Raw genomic sequence first — 6,235 nt, 5'->3', positions numbered from 1 at the left:
CTGAAAAGCCTATAAAATAGGCCCAAAGCAGATAATCCTAGTCCAGAATAACGTACACGTACCGTAAAGTTCAGGGGAGTTGACAGTAGAAGATCTATGGAGGAGATGTACCGTAAAGTTCGAACATATACCGTAAAGTTCGGGGGAGTTGACAGTAGAAGATCTATGGAGGAGATGTACCGTAAAGTCCGAACATATACCGTAAAGTTCGAACATAAACCGTAAAGTTCGGTACCAAACACTCTGTATCACCTCCATAAGTCCCTTTTGTGATAAGAAAAGCTTCTTCTTGCTTCTATCCTTATAAATCTTCATCCCTAGAATTTTTCGAGCCGCACCCAAATCTTTCATCTCAAACTCAGCACTAAGGAGATCATTCACCTTTTGAACATCAGACTTGTTCTCTGCAGCTAACAACATATCATCCACATACAGACCAGATAAATCAAGGAACCATTAGATGCCTTGTAGTAAACACAACAATCATACGGACTCTTGGTGTAGCCAATCTTTATCATATAGATGTCGAATCTCTTATACCACTGGCTCGGAGACTGCTTTAGTCCATACAAGGACTTCTTTAACTTGCAAACATAGCCTTCCTTACCAGGAACCTGAAAACCATCTGGCTGAGTCATGTATATCTCCATTTTCAACTCTCCATGCAGAAAAGTTATCTTCACATCTAGTTGTTCAAGCTCCAAATCCTGATGTGCAACTATTTCTAGTAGCACCCTGATGGAAGTGTGTCAAACCACTGGTGAAAAAATCTCATTGTAGTCTACTCCCTCGCTCTAAGTGAACCCTCTAGCTGCTACTCGAGCTTTATACTTGATACCCTCAACATATGTTTCTCCTTCTTTCTTCTTGTAGACCCATTTACAAGTGACAATCTTTCTGTCTCGAGATCGCTTGGTCAATTCCCAAGTCTGATTCTTATGAAGTGACTCCATCTCATCTCCCATTGCAGTAAGCCATTGGGTAGACTCAGTACATGTAATTGCTTCTTTGTAGGTGGGTGGCTCATCAGAGTCAGGATCCACCTCTTCAGCAACCTGTAGTGCATAGGCCACCATATCTTCAAAACCATATCTATTGGGAGGCATCCCATAATTAGCTCTCTTTGATCGATCAAGAGCCAAACTGTGCTGATTCACTACTGGTAATGAAGAACCTGATGGTTCTGATTCTAACTGTGGTTGGTTGACTTTCATCTTGTGGTTCACTCTCATCTAGAGTGACTTGCTGCTCTACTTGTTTCTCAACACCACCACTTTCTGACACAACAATAGACTCTACAGTAGGATTAAACATAGAATTTTCATCAAAGACTACATTTCTACTTAGTATAACCCTCTTTTCAGATGGGGACCAGATTCTATACCCTCTAACCCCATCCCCATAACCTACAAATACTCCCTTTTTAGCTCGTGGCTCTAATTTACCCTCATTTACATGATAATAAACAGTATAATCAAAAGCTCTTAAACTAGAGTAATCAACAAGCTTACCAGACCACACCTCAATAAGAGTTTTAAGATGTATACGTGTGTGATGTTTATGATTTATCTGATAACATGTTGTACTAACAGCTTTTGGCTAAAATCTTCTAGTTAATCCAGCATTAGAGAGCATGCACCTATCTCTCTCCTTAAGTGTTTGATTCATACGTTCTGCTACACCATTCTGATGTGGTATATCCCTGACTGTATGATGCCTAGCAATCCCTTCATTCTTGCATAACTCATCGAACTCAGACGAACAAAATTCCAGATCATTATCAGTTCGCGGCCTTTTGATCTAGCTTCTCCCCTGTTTGATTCTCCACTAACGACTTCTACTGCCTGAAATTCTTAAAGGCTTCACTTTTATGCTTCATAATGAACACCCAAGTCATCCTTGAGAAATCATCAATAATTGACACAAAATATATGTGGCCCCCTAAAGATTCCACCCGGGAAGGGGCCCAACAATCAGAATGGATGTAACCAAGTGTGCCTTTTATTCTGTGTATAACTTTAGGTAACTTGCTGCGATTTAGCTTCCCAAAAATACAATGTTCATAGAATTCAAGATCCGTGACCTTGTGACCACAAAGAAGATCCGCTTTTGACAGAATTTGCATCCCTCTTGCACCCATGTGACCAAGCCTCATGTGTCATAACTTGGTCATGTTTTCCTTATCAACCTCCGATGATGCAACAACAACAGACGTTGATAACATAGAACCTTGAAGAAAATACAAGGTACCACCTTTTACACCTTTCAGAACCACATTCGAACCCTTGCAGACATGTAAAACTCCACCTTCACCTTGCAAATTGAAACCCTAGTTGTCTAACATACTCAAATATATCAGATTCTTTGTCATAAGTAGAACATGCCTAACATCATTCAATGTGCAGAATTTACCATCATGTGTCCGAATTTTAATCGAGCCTACTCCAACCGCCTTACAAACAAAATTATTAGCCATAGAAGCATTGACACCGTCTACTTGCTCATAGGCTGAGAACAACTCCCTGTGCGGACATATATGGTAATTCGCTCCAGAATCAAGGATCCACACATCATTGTGATGCGTTTGCTCATCAGCAACTAGAGAAATATCCTCTTCAGAATTGGTATCAGCTACCGCAGCAGTACCTGACGATTTATCATGTTGCCTCTTCTTCTTGGGACAATCAGATTTCCAGTTACATTAGGTTTAATTAAGACCCTTAGAAACTGGTTTCTTGAATTTCTTCTTCCACGAATTTCCATGTCCATAACTCCCACTGGCTACTAACCCAGCAGCCTGATTATATGTACCTATACCAACCGCCCTATGGCGGAGCTCTCTAATATGGAGGGACGATCTAACCTCCTCTAGAGAAATAGTATCACTACCAACAATAAACGATTGCACGAAATTTTCATACGATAATGGTAAAGAAACTAACAGAATTAAAAGAGCATCCTCATCTTCAATTTTAACATCAATATTATGCAATTCTAATAAAATTGTGTTTAACTGATCTAAGTGATCTCAGAAAGGAATACTTTCCTGCATTCGCAAACTGAACATACGTTACTTCAGAAGCAACTTATTGGTTAAGGACTTTGTCATAAACAAACCCTCGAGCTTAACCCACAGACCTTGCGCGGTTTCCTCCTCCGCGACCGCGGTGATGATATCGTTAGCAAGACACAACATAATCGTCGAGTGTGTCTTCTCCTCCAAAACGACCATCTTATCGGTGATTGGATCTGCCGGATTCCTAGCAAGCGGCGCCCACATCCCTTGTTGTTTCAACAAGGCTCGCATCTTGATCCGCCATAAACTAAAACTATTACTCCCGGTGAATTTCTCGATCTTCACGTTAATACCAGACATCTTTCTCAACTAAATTTCAAACCCTAGAACAGATGATGCTCTGATACCAGTTTGTTATAACGGATGCAAAGAAAGATTAAATAACATAAATAAAGAACCAGATTTAACGTGGTTCACTAACAATGTGTTAGCTACGTCCAAAGGCAGAGGGGAGGAAAGTTTTATTGATCTCGAGGACTACAGATTACAGAATACGACTAGGTTATGGCCTAGGTAGTTTATATAGTACTCTCTAGACAGATGCAGAAAAGCATAGAAAATAGGCCCAAAACAGATAACCCTAGTCCAGAATAACATATACAGTAAAGTTCAGGGGAGTTTACCACGAACCCCTAAACCAGGGGTGTCGCCCCTGGACCCCTGTCTCGCTGGTCGGGCAGCGAGATTCCCGTGTTGGCGCGTTACAGTAATGGGTTTGACCGATTCAAGGCATATTCTAACAATTTTGACCATATATCTTCTGCTGAATAAGTCTTCGTGGGAAGAGGTTTGCTTCTTATCCTTGATTTGGTGGATTGCCTAAATCTACTAAGGCTACATGGTGGCTCCTTATTTATTTATTTTAATTATTTATTTATTTATTTGTCCAATTATATTTAGTTTAATGGTGGCCAGGTCTATATCAGGTTTGATTCTTAGTGATCCTAGTTTTGGCCAGGTCTATATGCCGATTCGAAATGAAATCGGTTCATCGCACTTGGATGGTTAAAAGAGTTTTAGAGTAGATGCGGTCTCAGGTGAATTAATGTGAGGACCCCCACCCCCAAAAAAAGGCCTTAAAAACCTAAAAAGTCCTACATAAAAACTACGGGTGTCAATTAAAACCATTATATTGTAAATAGATGCAGGTTGCTAAGACTTAGTTAGTGAGGTTTCATGTGGTTTGGAAGTGTATGTATCAGTTGTAGGGGTTTGTCTTGGCATGACTAATAGGAGCTAGTGCTAAGCGAGAGTAACTGTACAGGGGTGTGTTTGTCTATGTGTGATTGTGTGTGTTCTAGTGATTAGTTGTTCAGGTAAAATGTGTTCTGTGTCGGATCATTGCATACTAGTACCTGCAAACCCAATGTGTATATATGTTGTTGGTGGCGATGGGTTATCGTATGTAGCAATGTGTCACTGTGTCGTGTAGAGATGTTGTTGAGGTTGTTTGTGGCTTGTTTACAGCGTAGATTCTTGCATTTTGTGTTACTCCCTAAAACTTACATGCAAGAGATAAGGGAAATGGGACTTCATTTTTACTATTTCATGTTAGATATTCTTTGTGAAACTAGTCAGTTGGGCCGGGTAAGTTACGGTCGCTTCATGGTTTTTTTGTTGCTAAGCTTTTTGATGGATTATAATCGAGTTTTCGGGTCTAGTAAAATATCTGTATTCTTGTCTAGGTTGCTAAGAGATCATAATTTTTTTTGTTAGTTTAGCGCAATGGAAGACATGTATCGAAATTATTACAACATTCTGGTCTATTTTTTCTAGTATGTATGACTCTAGATGATGTACTCTTTTGGGATATATGATTAGATGAAGCCTATATTCATGCGGAGGTTGAACAAACAAGGCAAACAAAATTGCCCTACTTAAACTATTTTAGAGGGCGAAAAATAATCAAAGAGGGCGAGATTTAAGTTGCTTTCCTTGTTTTCAAACAAAGAAGGCGAAAATTATTTGCCCTCTTTGGTTTTGATCAAAAAGGGCGAATAAATAGAGTTGCCTTGGAAAGCTAATAGGACGAACCTAACAGGGCGAGTTAAGGCGATTTTTATTTCTCCCTTAAAAGTTAAAAGGGCGATAATTTGATCAAAGAGGGCGACTTTTTTCGCCCTCTTTGATCCTGTTTGTTGTAGTGTGAATGACTGAATGTATGCCTTCTTACAGAAGTATAGGTTTCATGTCCAAAAGTGTCAAAGGGCTAGCATCACCACTCTATTGTCAGCTGAAATAGGAATGGATAGTGAAGATCAACTTGAATTGGTTTGCTCGACAATTGAAGCTCGCCAAAAGGCCCACTTCACTTGAGGGGTTCGAGAAAATGTAACTCTTTCATCATGGAAGAAGACGAGGAGGAGAAATCTGATGACAAAAACTATTGTGGGCTCGACTCATTTTCCGTCCTGGGTGCTAGAAATATAAGACTTAAGTTAACTTTAGAAATAAAATAAGTGAAAATACTCTTTACTTATATCCAAACATTATGTTTTAAAGTTTAGAACATATGTCATATTACAGCGCGTCTTTGGTATGACCGGTCACATCATCAACTTGATGATGTGACAGGCGCGTGGAAACCAAACGGAAAAGAAGAGCGTGCGAAATTAACGGACCTTTAACGCCGTTATAAAACAACCCTTTCTCTCTTTTTACGCCGCATCCATCTAATTTCGAGCTGAGTTTTTCCAGAATTCTAGATCTCATCTGCAAAACCAAGGTCTTAGACAAAAGTAACAGGCCCAATACCATACTAGTAATTGGTATAAAAGCTCTAAGATTAAAATTAAAAATGTAAGCAACAGTCCTACTTCTATAGAGGTAATTGGATTTAACAAAACAAGTAACAGGCCTAACACTATAAAGTACCATGCATTACTTTTATAAGTAACATCCCTGATACTAGGATAGTATTTATTAGCATTCTTTTGGTTATTTATTATAACACTGTAAAAATACCCCTGACTAATTGTTTAGATAACAGCACTAATTCTATAAAAGTACCGGCACTTAATCTTACAGGTAACAACCTTAGATAGGTAATTGTCTTAGACAAAAAAAAAGTAACAGGCCCAATACCATACTAGTAATCTCTACCCTTTAAAAAGCCAAAACTTAGCCTTAACATTTTTAATATATTCCCATAGTAACCCT

Source organism: Spinacia oleracea, chromosome 4 (assembly GCF_020520425.1).
Source record: "Spinacia oleracea cultivar Varoflay chromosome 4, BTI_SOV_V1, whole genome shotgun sequence".
NCBI lineage: Eukaryota > Viridiplantae > Streptophyta > Magnoliopsida > Caryophyllales > Amaranthaceae > Spinacia > Spinacia oleracea.
The sequence above is the reverse complement of the archived record's forward strand: the minus strand, read 5'-3'. Positions refer to the sequence as shown.